This window comes from Aethalodelphis obliquidens, unplaced genomic scaffold (assembly GCF_003676395.1).
Source record: "Aethalodelphis obliquidens isolate GAN/ISIS:26980383/991018 unplaced genomic scaffold, ASM367639v1 scaffold26, whole genome shotgun sequence".
NCBI lineage: Eukaryota > Metazoa > Chordata > Mammalia > Artiodactyla > Delphinidae > Aethalodelphis > Aethalodelphis obliquidens.
In genome coordinates this window covers 19812921-19833784 of record NW_020837970.1, presented here as the reverse complement: position 1 = coordinate 19833784, position 20864 = coordinate 19812921, and the positions used below count along the sequence as shown (strand labels likewise).

Below are 20864 nucleotides of genomic sequence, written 5' to 3'. Positions count from 1 at the left end.
CTACCCTCCCTACCTTCTCACGGCAGGGCTCCTGCAGAGGATGTCCAAAAGTGTGTAGGTGAGGTGGGGAAGGTCTTACCTGGGACTCGTCTTGCAGACCCCAGAGCACGGTGGTGGAGTCCGGCCGCCGGCCTGGGCCCTGTCCTGAAGGGGATTCGTGAGTAGGAGGCAGGCTCTCAAGCAGCAGTGTCCAAGCCCAGGGCTAACGGTGGGTGTAATTCGCAGGAGACTGCAGGACCGAGGGCCTGGGGGTGGCGTCACTCCAGCTGGGCCCAGGATCACTCACACCCCCGTGCCTTTTACTCTGAGGCTGACTTTTGCCTCTGCTTCCCCAAGGCAAACTTACCTGGATATATACAATCCCACCCTCCTCCTGTCTCAGGGTTGCCCAGCACACAGAGAAGGAACAAGCTCTTCCCATGTGCGGGCCTCCATGCTGGGAAACTGGGCTTCCACAGACCCTGGAGGGCCAGGCTGAACTGGGCCGAGATGTGTTTGGAGAGCCTAGACCACTCCTGATCCTTTCAGCTCCCGTGCTCAGCCTTGACCTCTAGGGATCAAAGACTCAGGGCAGAATCTCAGTCAGCCCCTGCTTGGCCCTGAGCAGACCTGAGGTCCACATGAGAAAGCAGGCAGCCACTGCCGTGGGGCTGTGAATCAGAGCCCTAGACAGGCTCCCGGCCCCCTTCACCAGGCAGGCAACCCTGGAGAGGAGTCCAGTGGCCCTACTCTGTCCCTGCTTCTCCACACTGGGACCCTGAGCCCAGCTTAGCAGGTCTTGAATGACACCAACAGAGACAAGATGGGAGCCTAGAGGTAACAACAGGGCTTCATCTGGGCCGTGGCCTACACAGGGACAGCGTCTGAGTATTCTTGGGATAATAACCACAGTCATTGCTCACATTCATTCAGTAGGTCCCTATGCGACTACTATGCCGAGGTCGTTTTACAGCATTATCTCATTTAATCTTCACAATAACCCAACAAGATAGGAACTATTACTATCCCTATTTTTCACATGAGAAGACTGAGGTTCAGAGAGGTTAAGTAACTGGCCCAAAGTCACAGAGCCTGTGCCACTCTGCCCACCGTGAGCATGTGGTTTCCAGGTTATACCTGGCTCTGCTCTCTAGCAGCAGTGTGACCTTGAGCGAATCCATTTGCCTCTCTGAGCCTATCTACCTCGTCTATAAAATAGGTCTGGTAGTCTTCGCCTACCTCATCGGGGGCTATGGGGCTTTGACAAAGTGGGGAATGTGAAAGCAGTTGGTAAGCACCAAGGCACTGGACGTGCATTGTGGTCAGTGCAACCCAACCCAGATTCCAGTGTTTTCCAGGTGGGGAGTCCTGAGTGGAGGGGCAAAGAAGCCACTCCCGTCGAATGGGAGCTGTCCCTGGGTCACTGCTTCACTTTGTCCCCCACAGCAGCTTGAGTTCCGGAGATCACGGCAGCTTGCTCCACTGCCCCTCGCTCAGATCAGGGAGGTAAGGACACCACTCCTTGGGGACCCCCCTGCTGCACATGGGGGCCCAGGAGGGCCTGACCGGCAACCTGGCAGCACCTACTGCCCCTGCCTGAGGGGCCAGAGGAGGCGCTGTCCAGCCGCAGCAGTGCAGGAGCTAGAGATTGTGCAGACCAGTCGAGCAGATGCTGGGGATGCTATCAGGATGAGATGGGCCAGGCCTAGGGTGCATGCTTTGCAGTGTTGGAATCTCCCCTCGGGCTAGGGGTTAAAGTCAGAGCCCTAAAGATGTGAGCCAAGGTGCAGCCTCCAGGGTGGAAATCCAGGGGTGTGGTGGACCGTGGCTAGCTCTCCCCAGCCCAGGCCTGAGAGCCAGGGGTCTGAGCTCCTCTATCAGCCCCAGGAAGTTCTCAGGCAGTTGGGGCTGATCAATGATGGGACCCTGGCTCACAGGATGAATGCCAGGGGCCCAGGGCCAGCTGGGTTCTGCCCTATCTGACAGTGAGGAGGGAGCAATCCAGGGCAGCCCCCCACCCCACCCCAAGTATGGGCACACCTAGCTCTGAAGGAAGACATCCAGTTCTACCTCCAACCCTGGATTTTCTTTTCCAATGGCAAGATTGGTTTTAGCCTTACCGTCTTTCATCTTTACCACAGGGGAGAGAAACCTACAGAATAGTATCCATTTCACCAAGGAAGAAACAGACCCAGAGCCAGGGATCTCTGGCAGAGCCCTGGGTAAGGCATCGTCCTTTCCTGGTAGCCCCCTCTCCAGCCCCCACTCTGGCTCTCTGTGACTGCGTGTGGTCGTGGCTAACATCCATCAGTTAGCCAGACCTGTTCCCTGGTCCACCACCTGACCACTTGCCCCACATAGGGCAAAGGTGCGAGGGTGTCCTGGAAGACGGGAAAGTGGGCATTTGTTCTGAAGGCCCCCCAGATTACTGGTCTTCCTTCATAATTATGCCACATCCAGTCTAGGCCTCGCTGACAGTGGAGCGTGATCCCCGTGGCTTTCTTATGACTTGAAGTGCAGAGCGTGGCCACCTAGGGAAAGAACTAGGACAGTCAGAGTCGTTGAGCCACCGAACCTGCTGCTTCTGAGTAGTGAGCTTCCCATCCCCGAGCAGACGCTGCCATCCCTGAGACCTTCCCCTCCATCTTCCTGCTCCTCCAAGCACAGTCCCTCCCGGCTCTTCCCCACCTCCACGCCTTTGCTAGTTTCTGGGTTTCCTTACCCAGAATGTCCCATCAGATCTCCCTGTTTCCAAGAGGTCTTATTTCACTGACCACCTCCTGCGTGCTCGGGCTTGTGCTGGCCGGTGCTGCGGAGGAGACAGAGGGAGGTAAGCGCTTGTGACACAAGAGTGAGACAAGAGTCGTAGTAAGAGCTCACGTTCATCGAGCACGTGCTATGCACTGGGTGTTGCTCTAAACGTGTGCCTCATCTCATTTATTCCTCACAGCAAATATGAGATAAGCACTTTTATTTATGCCTGTTTTCCAGATGAGGCAACTGAGGCTCTGAGAAGTTAAATAATTTGCCTAAGGGCACAGGATGGGTCATGGCACCGGGATTCGACCTCGAAGTCAATGACTCAGCACTCGAACATCTGCTGCAGTCAAAATCAGTGGTGGAGTCAGTGCTCTGGTCTCTAGGGGTGAGGGAGGGGCCTGGTGCTCTAAGAGCCAGGTGGGCCTGGGGCTGTTAGGAGCAGGAAACCTGTGAATGCCATTCAGTCTTTGGAGAGCTTGGCTGCTGTTAATCTGAATGTCACAGCCCTTGACACAGAGCCTGGAACCAAACGGATTATGAGTTCAATAAATGTTTGTTGAATGAATGAATGAGCCCCATTTGCAGAGGGGATCCATTGTGCATTCATTCAATCAGCTTTTATTGCAGACTTCCTACATACCAGATCTCATTTTGATTGTCACACACATACACACAACGCTCTGTGAGGGTCTGGTCTGGTGTGGCGGGGGGTTGGGCAGTGTCAAAACGGAAGGGTATGGGGTTTCAGTGCTGAGAAGCCCACAGGCCTTGGGTCCAGCCTGTGATCCCTGAGAAAGGAACTTGAAGCTTGAGGCAGGAGACCAGCTTAGTGAGGAAACAGCTCTGGGACATGTCCTTGTGGGGGCAGGGGTCCTCAGCCTGATGCCACTTGAATGGGGCAGGCACATCACAGTGCCCCAGTGTCTGAGAATAAGACACTGTCTCCATTTTACAGGCAAGGGACAGATGATCTAGTCTACAGAAGTAGTCTGATGAAACCAAGGGGCAGAAAGAGGCCCCAGCACCATCCCCCGCCTTTAGAGACAAAGCGAGGCTCTGTCAAGAGAAGGATAAAAGGGCAGGGGAGGAAGCTGGGAATTCAAGGCAGGCCCAGCCTTCCATCTCTGCCCCTCCTGAGTTCCGTTTCTCTGTCCCAACCCCTCCCTCCCCCCACCTACCTCCCATCCTCCAGCTGCGGCTAGTATAAGAAAACTGACATTTATCAACCACCTAGTACATGCTGGGCACTGTGCTGCATCTCTAACTAACACTAAATGACAAATTTAGTTGTGCCTGGCACATAACAGGTTGCTCAATAATTATTTATTCAATAAACGGATGAACCACGATCCTTATTTTACAGGTGAGGGAGCTGATGAACAAATAAGGAATTTGTTCAAAGTTGCACAGTAGGAAATTGGTGGAGCTGGGGATTTACCGTTGCTGTTATTACTTACACTATATAAGAGCTACTATTTATGGAATGCCTATTATTTGATGCATTGGTCGCTTTACATAAATTATCTTACCTACTTTACAGGAACCCTGCACGTAACTGAGACTCTTGCCATTTTACAAATGAGAAAACTGAGACCCAGAGAGGTGTAGTATCCTTCCCAAAACAGCCAGCCCCTAAATGCAGAAATAGGATCTGGATCTAGACTTCCCCATGCTTCCCACACTCCTAGCTTCAGGGTACCAGGAACCCCCGCAAGTAGAGATGTTGCCAGAGCATGGATTTCCCTCGGCACAACTAACCAGCGCTCACCAGGGCTCAGGCCCTTGGAAACAAGACTCCTAGAACCTGCCCTTGGTTCCCTGTGGGTCTGGGGCATGGACTAGGGATCAGCAGAAAACAGCCCCAGGTTCAAATTGTCCTCTTCCCCTTCTCATGTCTCCAGCAGAGCCAGGAAGACTAGGCTGTCCTCAGTCCAAGAAATTTCCAGCCCTTTTCTGGTCTGGGCTGAGCTGGCATTAGTTAGGGGTTGGAATATCTAGGAAAGGATGCTGGAAGGAGGAGGATTTGAAATGGAATTCATTTGCAATGGAGTAGAACTTGGACACTTGGAAGTGGGAATGAAGGACATCCGGGGTAGGTGTAACTTTACAAAGATGGCTGGGGTGGCCATTCGGGGGACAGCAGAAAAAAGCCTAGCTGAAGCAGAGGGTGCGTGTTGGTGCAAGATGGGAAAGATGAGAGCACCTGCAGCGAGGGACTTGAGAGTCCCACAGCCTCTTCAGAGCCACTCCATTTTCTTGACCGTGGGAGGAGGAATCAAGGTTGCCTGTCTAGTCTGAGACTGGGAGAAGGGAGCTCGGTAATGCATTATCCAGAAGAGAGTATCGTGATAGAGACCCACTGTAATGAATAGGTAAGAACATCACATGATTAGCACAATGGTAAGTAAAATACATATGCTGACTCCCCAAAGTATCTCACAACTAGATTAAACACCCCTCCTGCAACGCATTCTCACTGAACCTTTCTTTCCTCCATGGGGCAGGGGGTGGGGGTGGGGTGGGGGGATGCTGGGACCTCACTGGCCCCATTAGAGGTGAGCTAGCCAAGATCCTGATGAGAGCTGACTCTGCCCACCTTCCTGCCCTGAACCCTGACTACAGAAGTTTGCGTAGCCACCATCACCACCCAGCTCTCCCACTTTCCTGTCCCCAGCCATGTCAGCCAAGGAGACCGAGGCGGGTAACCTCAGGCCCATGCTGTCCACACCCAGGCACTGTGCCTGATCATATCTGACTCCCTGCCAGGAACGCTCAAGCTCACACACCTGCCTGCGGCTCTCAGTTCCCTGTTCAGGCTGCTCCCTCCCTGATCCCTGCAGAGGGTGGAAGCTTCCCCCTGTGGACAGCAATCCGTGCTGCAGCACCAGCAGGGCGCCCTTCCCTTCCCACCGCTGCTGCTGCCATCTTAGAAGCACCGCAGACACCAGCTCACCTGCCCTTCACTCTACCTGACCCAGCCTCCACCCCCAAGAAGGTAAGACAGGGCAGGGGTCACTACAAGGCACAGCCTGTGGAGGAATTGTGGAAAGAGGCCTGGGGGCCCTGATTTTTGTGTGGTTTCCTTGTGGCCAGTGGTAGGACTTTTCCAGGAGATCTTGGTAGGGATGGAGAATTTTCCCTGAGCCAAGTAGTAGACTGTGAGAGGCTTCCCAGAGGAGGTAGTGATGGTTACGTCCCCTTTGGAGAGGTGGGGAAGGAAAAGAGTTCACTGGTGACCCCAGAGTGCAGGGAGAGGGGCAGAACCCTGGCACCATCTCTCCCCTTTGCCCCCAAGACTGACCACTCCCTGGGAGGACAGTGTTGGGGGGTGGCACATTTGCCCCAGGGACCCAGGGCAAGTGTGGAGAGTTAAATCCATAAAACCAACAAGAAAGGGTGAATCCCAGGAGTGATGAGCCCAGTGTTGGGGTGAGGATGGCTGGGGGCAGCCTGTGCCCCCAAGGGGGTGGGCAGGAAGTCCCTGGCAGAGGAACCAGGAGCATGAGGCAGGAGACCAGCCTGACAAGGCCCAGGGCACTCAACCTACCACCCCTTTCATGGGCGGGGCACACTGCAGTGTCCCTGGTGCCTGAGAATGGGGTGCCACTCTCTCAGGATGGATTTCACTCCAGGCCTGATGAAGGTAAGAGGAGAGGCCATTCAGGGTGGGCCCCAGACATGGAGTCCAGTCTTGCCCACTCAGCATGTGGGTCTCCCACAGGGTCCTGCATTTCTCAAAGGAAGGTCGAATCCAGGCCCTTCCCTCTGGCTTCCTCATAGAAGGGTTCTTTGTGCTCAGGCCAGAGACTGGGAGCTTGTCCAGGAAGCTGCAGGTAGTCCTCCTGCCCTGGGGAGGGGGGCGTTCTGAGAACTTCTCTAGCCCAGTGACATCCCTCTCAGGCCACGCTGACCCTACTCACCCTCCAGTTCCGTAGGTGTTTCTCTTTGTTGCATCCAGAGGTTGCAAATTGGTGGCCTGCACACTTGTTTGCTTCCCACACATAGTTTTGTTTCAAAGAGGAGGTTACATAAAAACAGATTTCAGGTTTCTTGGGCAAAGAATCCCCTCAATTTTGTTCTAAAAAACTGTCTTAAAAAAAACTAGTAGGGAATTCCCTGTTGGTCCACTGGTTAGGACTCCACGCTTCCACCTGGGGCTCAGGTGCTATACTCGGTCAGGGAACTAAGGTCCCACAAGCCGCACAGCGTGGCCAAAAGAAAAAAAAAGAAAAGAAAAGAAAAAAAAATCAGTAGATCTGACAATGCTGGGCTGGTGTTCCACACGGAAACAGTCAGCAGTGGCCCTCATGCATCTACAGTGCCTCCTGCAGGCAGGCTGATTCCTCAGCCTGCCCCCAATTCATCTTTCTCTGTGCCATTGCCTTCCTTCTGCCCCTGCATGTCTTAAACATACACCTTCCTTCCACCCTCATTACTAAACTGAGATTGATTTTCCCCACACAGCTTCTCCTCCAGTGGATCACAAGCCCCTTGAGGGCAGGAACAATTGCTGTGCTTCCAGGAGCTGGCACAGGGTTGGCACATAGTAGGTTCTCAGTGAATGTACGTTGAATGAACATGCCTCTCACTCAGGCCCTCAATAGCCCTCCTTTGCCCTCAGGACTTAAACCCCTCTCCAGATCCACCGTGGGGGCCATGAGTCCCAAAGTCTTCCCAGAAGGAGGGGACGTCATTCTGGGTCTTGGGGGAGCAAAGGGGCAAGAAGGGCACTTTGCCTGACCCTGCTCCTCCTTAAGGCGCTGACCTCTTCTGGAAGTGCGGAAGCATCCACTCAGTTTTGTTTTGCTTTGTTTTTTTAATCTAGAGGCATCATTGCAAGACCGAGGGATGAACTCATACTTTTTAATAAAGGAATCTTCAAATAGCCCTTGTAGCTATTCCATCAATCCACTGGAGCACGAGCCACAGAGACGACTCATTCACTAGGTAATTGCCATCGTTCAAGTGTTGGATGGGACACTGTGAGATGTCACTTCAGTGAATTTTTGCTTAATCAAGTGCCTTTTCCCCATAAGGCTTGTACATTCTGAAAGCCCAGAGGATATCAGGGAGGGATGGACTTGGCTAGCCCTGCTTACCAGGTCTCCTTATCCCTCTCCTAAGTAAGACCCTGCTGGGATGTGACTGTGGGAGGGCCTGGGGTCAGATCTCTCTCCTGGAGGCCCAGCAGAGCACACGTAGCTCCAGGTTTTCATTACGTGCTCCCCCACCCCCATCTGGTTGCTAGGAGGCTCCAGGTTTGTAATGAGAGCCCCCTTCATTATGGAAAAGGGAGCTCAGTGTCCTAGGACACCTTCCTCTCCTCCCCCACCCCTACTCCACCTGGTCCTCCTTGATTCACAGGTGCAAGGCAAGCACTGTCCAGTTATCCTTCACGAGGAAGCTGACGCTTCTCTGCTTTTTTAAGATGTGAGCTCTGGGCTGCAGACAAAGCGATAGAGAATGCCTGCGTTGAGTGAATCACTCTTTCACCTGATTGCCCCTGTGATCAGTGGCATTCCTGGGATGGTTGGGTGAGAGAAAGGCTCAGGTGCTGGACAGGCTGAGTCTACATTAAGAATTAGGGCTCAGGGAGAGGCCAAGGATAGGATCAGTCAGGGCAAGGGAGGGGCTCCGTGTGTGAGCAGGGTCAGGGCTCAGTCTGCTCTCCCTGACTCAGCTCCCTGATCTCTAGTGTAAACCGTACTTCACATACAAAATGTGAAACAACTTGTCACTCTCCTGCCTTAAAACCTCCTATGAAAGAAGGAAAAGAGAAAAAAATGTCAGTGGTTCCTCGTGGCCTTTAGGATCACAAAGCAGGACATTTAAGGGACTTCCCTGGTGGTTCAGTGGTTAAGACTCCGTGCTTCCACTGCAGGGGGCACTGGTTCGATCCCTGGTTAGGGAACTAAGATCCCACATGCCACATGGCCCGATGACAACAAGAACAAATAAACAAAGCAGGACATTTAAGACCCTCCTAGCTTGGTGTCTGCTGGTCCCTGCCCTCCTTGCCACTCCCATCCACATACCTTTCGTTCAAGGCAGATGAGCTGCTCGAAGTCCCTGATGTGCCTGCTTCCCTCTTGCCTCTGTGTTCTCAAGGCCATTTGCCTTCATGGGACTGACCCTGCTTCCCCCTCTGTAGGGCCTAGAAGCTCCAGCTGTAGAACTGAACAAAGTTGGGTGTGATCCCTGCTTTATCACCTGCTGGCTGTGGGACTTGGGGCAAATAGCTTAGCCTCATTCAAGCACAGAGGCAGCCATGCATGAGCCAGGGTGAGGCTTTCAGGGTGTGTCCCCAGACAGGTTTTAACACATATGACTCATTTTAAGCATTCGTTATTCCCCTGTTGTGTTTATGTCTGATTAACACTTGGCATCCCAGTCCTACCCCTTCCTAGTGGCCTTGCTAGACTGCTGTGACTGGAGAGGTAGAAAGGACACTTCCCAGGTCCTCTTACAGCTGAAGCTGTGTGTGAATGCTGCATTCCAGAAGTTACAGGCACTTTGACAAGACTGGGATGGCAGATCTGGAGGCTATCTATGGCTGCTTTGGGCTGTTTGAGGCCAGCAAGCCTGGGTGTGGAAAGGCAGCAGCAGTTCAGGGTTGAGTCTTCCGACTCATGGGTGTGAGGAGGCAATAGCACGATCCCTGCTCCCCGGCCCGGCTACGGCCGCAAGGTCCCGAACCCAGTGCTTCCAGTGATTCCTCCCCTACATCCCATATTCTTTTTGCTGCCATAACCAGGTGCCACGAACTTAGAGGCTTAAAACAACACAAATCTGTTCTCTTAAAGCTGGAGGTCAGAAGTCCAAAATCAATCTCACTGGACTAAAATCAAGGTCGGCAGGCCTGGGTCCCACCTGGAGGCTCTAGAGGAGAATCCATTTCCTTACCTTTTCCAGTTTCTAGAGGATGCTTGCATTCCTTGCGTCAGGGCCCCTTCCTCCATTTACAAGTCAGCTCTTGCTTCTGTCATCCAATTTCTTTCTTTTTCTTTCTTTGTTTTCTGGCTCTGCCCTCCCGCCTCCCTCTTATGTAACCTCCCTCGTGGGTTATATTGGGCCCACCTGGATAATCCAAGATACTCTCCCCATCTCAAGATTCCTTTTTTTTTTTTAAAGTGACGTATAGCTGGGAATTCCCTGGCGGTCCAGTGGTTAGGACTCCGAGCTTCCACTGCAGGGGGCAAGAGTTTGATCCCTGGTCAGGGAACTAAGATCCCACAAGCCGCGTGGCAAGGCCAAAAATAAATAAATAAGAGAAGTATAGTTAATTTATAATATTGTGTTAGTTTTAGGTGTATGGCAAAGTGATTCAGGTGTGTTTTTTTTCAGATTGTATTCCATTACAGGTTATTACAAGATGTTCAATATAATTCCCTGTGCTATACAGTAAATCTTTGTTGCTTATCTATTTCATGTATAGTTGTTTGCATCTGTTAATCCCATACTCCTAAATTGTCCCTCCCTCCCTCCCTCTCCCCTTTGGTAGCCATAAGTTTGTTTTCTATGTCTGTGAGTCTGTTTCTGTTTTATATATAGGTTCATTTGTATTACTGATATTTTTAGATTCCACATATAAGTGATATCATATAGTATTTGTCTTTCTCTGACTTACTTCACTAAGTATAATATTCTCTAGGTCTATCCATGTTACTGCAAATGGCAATATTTCATTCTTTTTATGGTTGAGTAATACTCCACTATATACATATACGTGTGTGTGTGTATATATATATATATATACATATATATATACACACACCACAACTTCTTAAGCCAGTTATCTGTTGATGGGCACTTGGGTTGTTTCCATGTCTTGGCTATTGTAAATAGTGCTGCTATGAACATTGGGGTGCATGTATCTTTTCAAATTAGAGTTTTTGTTTTCTCCAGATGTATAGCCAGGAGTAGGATTGCTGGATCATATGTTAGCTCTATTTTTAGTTTTTTAAGAAAACTCCATACTGTTTTCCATAGTGGCTGTACCAATTTGCATTCCCACCAAGAGTTTACGAGGGTTCCCTTTTCTCCACATCCTTGCCAACATTTGTTATTTGCAGATTTTTTGATGAGAGTCATTCTAACAGGTGTGAGGTGATATCTCCTTGTGGTTTTGATTTGCATTTCTCTAAAAATTAGCGATGTTGTACATCTTTTCAAGCGCCTCTTGGCCATCTATATGTCTTCATTGGAAAAATGTCTATTTGTCTTCTGTCCATTTTTTGATTGGGTTGTTTGTTTTTTCAACATTAAGTTGCATGTGCTGTTTGTATATTTTGGATATTAACCCTGTATCAGTCACATTATTTGCAGATATTTTCTCCCATTCCATAGGTTGTTTTTCCACTTTGTTGATGGTTTCCTTTGCTGTGCAAAAGCCTTTAAGTTTTGTTAGGCCCTGTTGGTTTATCTTTGATTTTATCTCTTTTGCCTTGGGAGACTGGCCTAAGAAAATATTGCTACCATTTACGTCAGAGAATGTTTGGCCTATATTCTCTTCTAGGAGTTTTAAGGTGTCATGTCTTATATTTAGGTCTTTAGACCATTTTGAGTTTATTTTGGTATACAGTGTGAGGGAGTGTTCTAATTTCATTGATTAACATGAGGCTCTCTGGCTTTCCCAACACCACTTGTTGAAGAGACTGTCTTTTCTCCATTGTATATTCTTGCCTCGTTTGCCATAGGTTATTGACCATAGATAGGTGCATGTGTTTATTTCTGGGCTCTCTATTCTGTTCCACTGAGCTATATGTTTTTGTGCCAGTACCATGCTGTTTTGATTACTATTGCTTTGTAGCATAGTCTGAAGCAGTGCCTTCAGCTTTGTTCTTTTCCTTCAGGATTACTTTGGCAATTCTGGGCCTTTTGTGGTTTCATATAAATTTTAGGATTATTTGTTCTACTTCTGTGAAAAATGTCATGGGTATTTTGATAGGGCTTGCATTAAATTTGTAGATGGCTTTGGGTAGTATGGCCATTTTAATATTAAATCTTCCAACCCAAGAGCAAATGGATATCTTTCCATTTCTTTGAGTCATCTTCAATTTCCTTTATCAATGTTTTATAGTTTTCAGCATATAGGTCTTTCACCTCCTTGGTTAAGTTTATTCCTAGGTTTATTCCTAGGTATTTTTTTAATGCAATTTTAAATGAGATTGTTTCCTTACTTTTCTTTCTGATATTTCATTATTAGTGTAAAGAAATGCAAAAGATTTCTGTATATTAATCTTACATCCTGCTACCTTGCTGAATTCATTGATTAGTTCTAACAGTTTTCGTGTGGAAACTGTTCTCTATATAGAGTATTATATCATCTGCAAATAGTGACAGTTTTACTTCTTCCCTTCTGATCTAGATACCTTTTATTTCTTTATCCTGTCTGATTGCTCTGGCTAGGACTTCCAATACTATGTTGAATAGAAGTGGTGAGAGTGGGCATCCTTGTCTTGTTCCTGAATTTAGTAGGAAGGCTTTCAGCTTTTCACTGTTGAGTATTATGTTGGTTGTGGGTTTGTTGTAAATGGCTTTTATTATGTTGAGATATGATCCTTCTATACCCACTTTGGTGAGATCAAGATTCTTAACTTACATCTGCAAAGTCTCCTTTACCATTGTAAGATAATATTCACAGGTTCCAGAAATTAGGATGGGGATATTGGGGGGGTGCGTTATTCAGCCTACCACAATGCCTTTCTAAAGTGGCCAAGGTAGCAGCCTCCTAGCTGGTCAGTTCTGTAGTATTCTGGGTGTCATTCCTGGAGACCCAGCCTCAAGCCTGCTCCTTCAGCCCTTCCAATAATTTTGTAAACACCCAGGACGCTGAGTTCAACCTCTTTCTGCTTAAAATACAGTAGCTTCTGTTTCCTACACCCAACCAAGACTAAAATACCAATTATCCTTCAAGTCTCAGTTCAAATGTCACCATCTTTGGTAAGCCTCCCCCAATTCCTCCAAGGTTCCTTCTTCCTACTCTGGACCCCACAGGTCCTCCTAGATCAAACCTCCCTAGTGGATCATGGCCTCTCTATCCAGCTACAGCACGGGATCAAACATAAAGGAAGGCTTCATAGAGAAGTGAACCAGAGGCCATCAGCTGAGAACAACTTCCTAAGCATTAAGCCTTGGATGTGGACTGAGGCAGGCATGGCCTGGGAAGGACTGGGATCAGCCAGGGTGGAGCCAGGCTACCTGGGAATCTAGCAACACAAGGAGGGAAGCCTGGGATAGTAACGCCACCTCAACCTTGCAAAACTCCCGGGGCTCAGAGGAAAAACAAAAGGAATCTTCAGATACAGAAGCAAGCCAGCAGCTGGACACACATGAAACAGTACATTTTTCAGCTCCAGGGCTGCTGTCCAGTCTGGGGCTTCATGGCCCTGAATTCAGAAATGCAGAAACAATGGCACGTGACAGAAGGGACAGGCCCTGATCCACAGGCGAATGCGGAGGGTCAAATCTAGAAAACAACCAATAAGCAGAAGCTGAATCTCCCTTGACAAGGCAGAAAAGGAAACAGGCCAAATGATGTCCTCAGTCTATGGCAGGCCCTTACCCCGACCTCACCTGGCACAGGGCAAGCAGTCTGGCCCCAGAACCCAGAAGGGCATGCCCATGCCTGGGTGTAAATGGAGCAAGCAAACTGTTCCTTAAAAGTGTCAGATGCGTGCAACGCATCAAAGAAGACTCTGCATGCCACCTTAGATGACGTGAACATGAAGATGGGACGATAGAGAAAGAGAGCCCTGCAGAAGACCACCTCCACTGGCAGGCAAGAACTAAAGAGTCCAAACTAGAAAATGCAGAGGTTCTGTCCTGCCTGTGGCTGTTGTGTGCTGCGACATCAGGCAGACCCCATGCCCTCCCTGGGCCTCAATCTCTTCCATCTGTACAGTGGGAACGGTAGACTCCATGCCGAAGCGTTTAGGGAAATAAGGAAAACAAGAGAGCGCTGTGCAAAGTAGGGGGTTAGGAAGGGCAGAGGAGTGGGAGATGCAGATCCTGCACCGTGGCAGGAAAGAGGCTCTGCCTGAGGAGGGAGGTCTGGGAGGCCTGAGGTGTCACTAATGAGGTCCCAGCAGACAGGGCTGGGCATGAGTGAGCTTAAGGAACCAGCCTTCCTCCATTCTGACACTAGGCACACTTCAAATTAATAATTAAAATGCTTCCTGTCAGATTCCAGCCTGACACATAATTAGAGCAGCTCCAGGCTTTAGGCTATGGTGATGAAAACAGTTCTTGTTAGAAAGAGGCTTTTCTGGGGTTGAGCTGGGTGAGGATAGAACCCTCCTCCCCAGATTTTGCCATCACGGCCTCCCTCCATCTGCATTCCAGATAGATATAGACAGGGGTTTTCCTTCCAGCCTGGGGAGGGGTGGAGGTGTGAGAAGGGGCATCCATTTCCCCATCTGCCTGCACCAGAGGGGGTTGGACAAGGTGCATCTAGCTGACATGAGAGGACAGCGCAGGGGTCTGTGCAAGGAGGGCAGGTGGGGACTCCTTGGAATTTCAAAGGCCAGACAGAAGAATCTGGGGCCAGCTGCAAATCCCGAATGCCACCCCAACCTGTGTATATAAGGTATTGCTATCATATCCTGTCTTCCCAGGACTGCTGAGGAGTAGCTGAGCTCAGCCACCAACTCTTCAGTGGGCAAAGCAGCCCAGGCCCCTCCCCACCAACCCATGGCATCCATCACTTCCTTCTAGAGCAGAGCCCTTCCTATCAACAAAGTGGGGCATGGACCCAGGAGTCCTAGCTCCCAGCCCCTGGGCTTCTCATCTCCCCAGGAGCAAAGCTTGGAGGGGCTGTCCATGGTTCCAGAGACACTTCCAGTTTTCAGGCTCTTCCCCTATCGGGAGTTGTCCCAGAGCCTCATCCAGTCGACTCCTTCCTCCAGAGTCCAGCCCCTGAGCCCTATCAAACCATCCTACCTCCTCATCTGCCACCGGGCCTGGCCCCCCAAGAGAGCGGAGGGACCACCACCGCTTAGCTCATTCAGGGAGAGCCGTGAGTGCCAACCCTGGGGCTTCACCCTGAGGGGTCTGCCTTTAGGAGCTTAGCAATCAGCGCTCATGCCAAAGCTACCTGTTAGAAGAAGAAAATCATTTTAGAGTAATGTTGTGTTGCTTCACTGACGTTGCCTTCATAAATATTTTAAATGTGTTTATTAGGAAAACCACAAGATCAGAGAAGAGGCTGCTGAGGCTGGGAGGAGAGATGGCTTGTGTGGTCTCAGCCGCCACTGCCACCACCACCAATGAAACATCTACTCCCTCAGAGGGGCTGGCCCTGTGGGGCCTGCAAAGAGGAGAAGCCCACGTTGTTGGGCTGCCCTCCCTGCCTTGTGAAGGTGGGTGCTCTGATGCCATGTTCCTGTCCTCAGATTGAACCCCAGAAGGCAATATCACAGAGTCCTATGGACCCAGTGCTGAGCTGGGGCAAGAGCCCTCCTCTGAATGCTGCTCTGAGTTGCTGGGCAACTGCTCCCCTTCTCTGACTCAGTGGTACAGGGGAAAGAGGTGGGAGGTCCCTTCCTGGGCAGGCTGAGGTACCCAGGTTTGTGGATGCTGTCCTTCACTCTCCTCCCCCCGACTCCTGCATCTACTCCCTTCTCCCCATGCACATACCCATCCAGAGCCACATCAGACCAGGAGCAACAGAGCCAGAGCAGGTGCACAGAGCCAGACAACCATCCCCAGGAGCCCCTCAGCCCAGGCATCTCAGCCTAGCCTCGTCCCACTCCTGTGGGCAGGGAGAACCCAGCTCAGGGACCTGGGCAAGGGGTAAGATGGTGTCTCCTGCCCCATTATCCCTCTGTGGGGGTGGGGCAGGGATGGAGGTGCCTTGGCTGCCTCTGACACAGCTCCTCTCCTTGGGTAAGAGCCTCTTTCTCTTCCGCAAGCCAAAGCCAACAAGCCAATTAAACCCTGAGAAAGCAGAATTGATCTGCAGGCCAAGGGATTACGTTGATCTGCAGTGCTGGTACCCAGGGGGCCACGGCTGCCTCCCCCTCGAGCCTGGAGCTCCTTCTACTGCCATCTTCAGCTGAGCAATGAGCAATCCTCCCCATGCACATCTCTGTCCTCCCGCACCCCTCCACCCCCGCCACACCCTGTCTGACTGCCTATCCCCTCTCTGTTGGTCTGGGCTGAGCCTGAGGCCATCTGTTCAGACCTATTCATTCACATCACAGAAGTGCAGGTGAGGTGACAGCCATGAAGCCTCTGTCCTTTGGGCGATCTCTCTTCATCTCAGTCAACCAGGGTAGGGGGCTACTGCTCTTGACCTCAGTTTGCAGTTGTGACCTGCAAGGACTCAGAGTACCCAGCACCCCAAGGGTTAACCGGTAGCATTCCCCACACAGAGCGTGGGAGTGGGTGAACATGAAGCTTAGGGAAGCTTCTCTGGTAAATAAAAAAAGAGGATGACTCGCAATTACCATATCAATTGTTTCTGGGTAAATAGGTGCTGTCTAAGAGATTTTTTAAATAGATTATTCCTTTAAATAGGTTAAGCACCCGTTGGCAGCCTCATTTACATTATTCATTTGCTGGGAAATCCTTTTTTCGGGGATGGTGCAGAAATAAACTTCAGCCTCAGTCTGAATTCCATTCAGAGACTGGATTAATGTGGTTTGGGTACTTCCCTGCCAGCAATGTACCAGGACAGGGGCTGCTCTGTGCTCTGGGCTGGGTGAGGGAAATCCAGAACTGCTCTAGGGAGGATATGAACTCCCAGAAAGCAGTGAAGGAGCCAGTGCTTTATTATGGCTGTGAAACACCGAGATGCAGTCAGGGATCCAGGGGGATACACGGGAGGGAGTACATAGGATTTCCATAGGCAGAGAAGAGAGAGGGCAGACCCAGTGGAGGAAGAGCTTGAACAAAGGCTTTTATAAACAGGACTGAATATGATGCATACAACTTCTTCGGCTCCGTCAATCACCTCTGTCCCCTTCTCCCTCATCATCCGTCCTCCAGACAGAGCGAAATGGGCTCCTCTCCCAGTATTGCCAAGCCCACTCCACAAATGCCCCAGGTCTGGAGTCCCTGGCCGCCAGCACATTGTCTTGTAGGGCTGACCCAGATCGTTCCAGCTGCAGTGGACGGGCGGACACTCAGAAGGGCAGCCTGGATGGAGATACCAAGGAAATCAGCACCCTGGCCGTGACTCCCCGGTCACCAAAGCCCTCAGCGTGGTCACCCAAGGAGGCTGAGCTGGCTCTGCAACCTGGCCAGCTTCAGGTTCTCAGAATGTTTGCTGAAGCTGTCACCAGTGAGCACGTGGACTTCAAAGTAATTATGAAAGCTATAGGAACAAGAAGTAATGCGTTCATTCATTAGCAACAAATTACACTAAATTATCTTAGCAAATAAGGCAAAATGTCAGCTCAGTGGCTGGCAGAGACACATGTTGGTCCTTACTCCCAGCGCCCTGAGAATGGGGTCACATTCTGCAGGAACCGCTTAGGAGAGGATATTGAAACACAAGAGGCAGGAAGGGAATGGGGTAGGGTGCAGACTAGGACCCTGGGAGCCTGACAGTCTGTGAATCACGCGACTAGACAGGTAGACTCCAGATAGGTAAGTTTTAAGACTGAGGAAGGACTAGAGGCCAGAGACCTTGCAGGAGGGTAGTGGAAGGCAGTGGAGGAGGAAAGATGCTACACTCTTGTCACTCTGGATAGAGCAGGTCTGCAGAACCATGGAGGCCACAGAATATCCTGGGGCAGAAGCAAGTTTGAGGCAGGGAGGAAAGAAAACAGGAAGAGCGTGAAGGGCGCTTCCTTGAGCCTGGCACACGTGCACAGACTGCTGGGCTGCAGCGAGCAGGACAGATGGTCCTTCCCTTCGTGGTGCTGGAGGGAGGGAGGAAGCCAGAACCTGCCATGTGACTGTGCACATCTGGAGGCCTGGGGGAGACAAGGGAGGGAGAAGGGGAGGCAGTGGGAGGAAGAGGAGGGAGCCCCCTTTCTCCTGTCCTCAGGTGAAGGGGGCTGAGTCATCATCCCCGACACCCCATCTTTTCTCACTTCCCTGGAGCCTGGGTGCGTGGTCTGACCAAGGGTAGGAACTCAGGGTTCCTGCTCTCCTCTGGGCCCCACAACACAGGGAATAGGGCCCCTCTCTTCTCCACACTAAACAAGATCGCTTCCTTTAACCTTTCTTGCACCTGTATTGTCTGTGATTCCTTTAGTGAGAAAACAAATACCCTTGGGTCTGATTCAGTCATCACTGAGAACAGCTGGCTTGTCTCATGTGCCTGGTCTCCAAAGCCTCGGCTCAGGGCTGTCTCTCTGAATCCTATTTCTCATTAACTTGTAAGCTAGGCAGGAGCCCCTGGGGTAGGCACATCAACTATTTAGCAATGATCTCAAACAGCTGCATCAGAACTTCTAGGGGTGGGGCCCAGGCACTACTCTGAATAAAACTTTCTTAGGTGATTCTAAGGTGCAGCCAGGGTTGAGAATCATTGGACGAATGTGATCTGGAGCTGTATCTCTAGGAGCTCAAGGATCAAGGAGGTGAGAGGCTGATCTACTGTAAGCTGAAACATTTTGATCCATGGCAGGGCCTCCATCTGAAAGGGACAACAATGAAACATGTCCAGAGGAGGGCAATAGGGGTGAAGAAATCATATGAGCTGAGGGAAGTGGAGGGGAGGGGGTTCTTTTGCTTCTCAGGTGCTGGGGAAAGGCTGGGGACAAAGGTCGCAGACCCTCTGTCTCTGAGGGCTGGGATGCGCACGCCCCATGAGACCCAGTGCTTCCTGTGCTCTAATGAGCACCACCTCATTAGTGGTGAAATAGTGTCACCATAATTACCTGGAGCTGGTGGAGCCAAATGGCCAGGTCATGAACACCCTCAGACACAAGTGCAGGGAATTTAACTTGCCCTGAGGCACCTGCATCTAGTGAGATGCTGGTGAACGTGGCCCCATTCCTGTGGTCAGGTGTGGTGGGTACAGGATGCAGGGCTCAGCCCAAGGCCCAGCGCACACTCAGACGGCTGCTCCCACCCCACCCAGCAAGAGGCAGACGCACTCACCTCCAAGACTGGGGTCCCAGAACCACGAAGACCGCTAGCTCCTGGGGAACTGAGGCGGGGCCACCACAAGGTAGGTGATGAAGGGGAAGGTGGTGCAGGGCGGGTGGGGGAGAAAGGGAGGCCCACAGGCCCTGTCTGCTGCTGAGTCGGGCTCCGTGGCGGAGTCCCTGAGAGCCTGGCTGGGGCGGCAGTTCCCAGCACCATTTTTGCCCTGTCTAGAATCCATTTTGCTAGTGGCCCTAAGTGTTCTTCATTTACAAGTTCTTGCTGCCACAGGGACTGGCTACAAAGGCAACCCAGGGGCTTCCCTGGTGGCGCAGTGGTTGAGAGTCCGCCTGCCGATGCAGGGGACACGGGTTTGTGCCCCGGTCCGGGAAGATCCCACATGCCGCAGAGCAGCTGGGCCCGTGAGCCATGGCCGCTGAGCCGTCCGGAGCCTGTGCTCCGCAACGGGAGAGGCCACAGCAGTGAGAGGCCCGCGTACCGCAAAAAAAAAAAAGGGGAAGAAAGAGAACTGACTTGAGAAAATGGTAAAGAAAACAGAAAAAAAGTTGCAGAACTGTATGTACGATTTCATTTTTATAAATGTGTATGCCTGGAGAAAAGTCTGGAAGGCTATCGAACCCTTAGCAGTGCTTCCCTCTGAGTGGGGGGACTGGAGGTAAACACAACCCCTCTATACATTTCTGTATTGTTTGCGTTTGTGGTGTTTGAAGCTTCTGCCCCCCACGCTCTCTACGTTCCGGCTGCTCACTTCACGGCAGCTCCGCTCCTGCCCCTCTGTGAGTGCCCTGCACTTGGAGGCCTGGGTTTTGGACTCCTCGGAGCAAACTTTGGCTTCATGTCTCAGTTTAAGACTTGGGCTTTGCATCAAGATCTTTGGCCATTGCCCAGCTCAGAATCTGCCAGGGTCTCTGCTCATTGGCCCACAGGTACCAGCAGCATCCCACTTGGCAACCACCTCCCGGGATGAGCAAGGTCAGGTGCCTCTCCCTGAACAGGCCCCATGGAAGGTGCCGTCCCTGCCTGTGAGTGGAAGCAGAGTGCTCTGAAGAGGAAGCAAGCAGGTAGAGAAAGGTAGGGCACCCCCCACACACACACCCAGTCCCCTCCTCCTGAGTAGTCAGGGCCACTAATTGGTCTTCACAGCCTTGGTTACATATGATCCTGGAGGTGAATTCTGGTCACACCTCAAGCCAGGAAAATGAACCCTTGCTCTGTCCCCTCTTTAATATGGATGTGACACCTGCAGGCTACAGCTTGTCACACTGTGAGAATTATTTCTCCATTAAAACGCAGGAGTTGGAGTTTTGCCCAGGAAGGCAGCTAAAAGTACTGCTCTCTGGGGCACCAGTCACCAGGGGAGTTAGTGGCCACCTTCCTCACTCTCCAGCGCCCAGGGAAGTCCCACACCTGCCGGATCCTTCCCTTGAGTATTTGATACAGCATCATGTCTGAGCGCCCTGTCAGAGAGAAAAAGCACTGGTTACCGTGCCTGTTTTACTGATGGGCAAACTGAGGTTCAGACAGCTTGCTCTGGGTCACTGAGCTCCATCTACAAAATCACGGAGGGAGCAAGAGTGTGCAGCCCGACTGCGGGGAGGGAAAGATAAGCCGTCACGCGTGCCCAGCACTTTACAGTTTGTAGTGTCTTCTTCCTGCTTTGTCCAACCCTCGCAACTATCCTATGAAAAAAGAACTACTATTGTCCCCACCTTACAAGTGGGGTTGATGCCTGGTGAGGTGAGAACACGCTCAAGGGCAGAGGGGGAGATAAGGGGCAAAGGCAGAGCCTCAGCACAAGGCTTTTGATGCTAAAACCCACCCAGAGGACCAGGGGTGGGACTTCTAGCAAGGTCTCATCCCCAGGGTCATCGACTTTAGAAGAAGCACCCCAGTTTGTAAAGAATGCCACATACTTTTCAGAAGAGGACGCGTCACCCCTTCTTAATAGATAAGGAAATGAAGGTTTAGAGGGATGAAGGACTTGGTCACAAGATAGTAGCAGAGCTGGGGAAAAAATGTCAAGTGTCCTGACCCCCAGCCCGGTCGCCTCCAGCTGCCCCAGG

The 20864-nt window shown here is 51.2% G+C and overlaps 2 long non-coding RNA genes across 2 annotated transcripts; one reads left to right on the top strand and one right to left on the bottom strand.

Annotated features, from left to right (window-relative positions):
• Positions 1-13: 13 nt before the first annotated feature.
• On the bottom strand, positions 14-9148 carry LOC113629228 (uncharacterized). The gene is made up of 3 exons (XR_003436459.1): positions 8775-9148; positions 4943-5098; positions 14-2788 (listed from the first exon to the last, which is right to left on the bottom strand). It is a non-coding gene; the product is annotated as an uncharacterized LOC113629228 (long non-coding RNA).
• On the top strand, positions 5105-19124 carry LOC113629229 (uncharacterized). The gene is made up of 3 exons (XR_003436460.1): positions 5105-5734; positions 7565-7686; positions 14920-19124. It is a non-coding gene; the product is annotated as an uncharacterized LOC113629229 (long non-coding RNA).
• The last annotated feature ends 1740 nt before the right edge of the window (positions 19125-20864 follow it).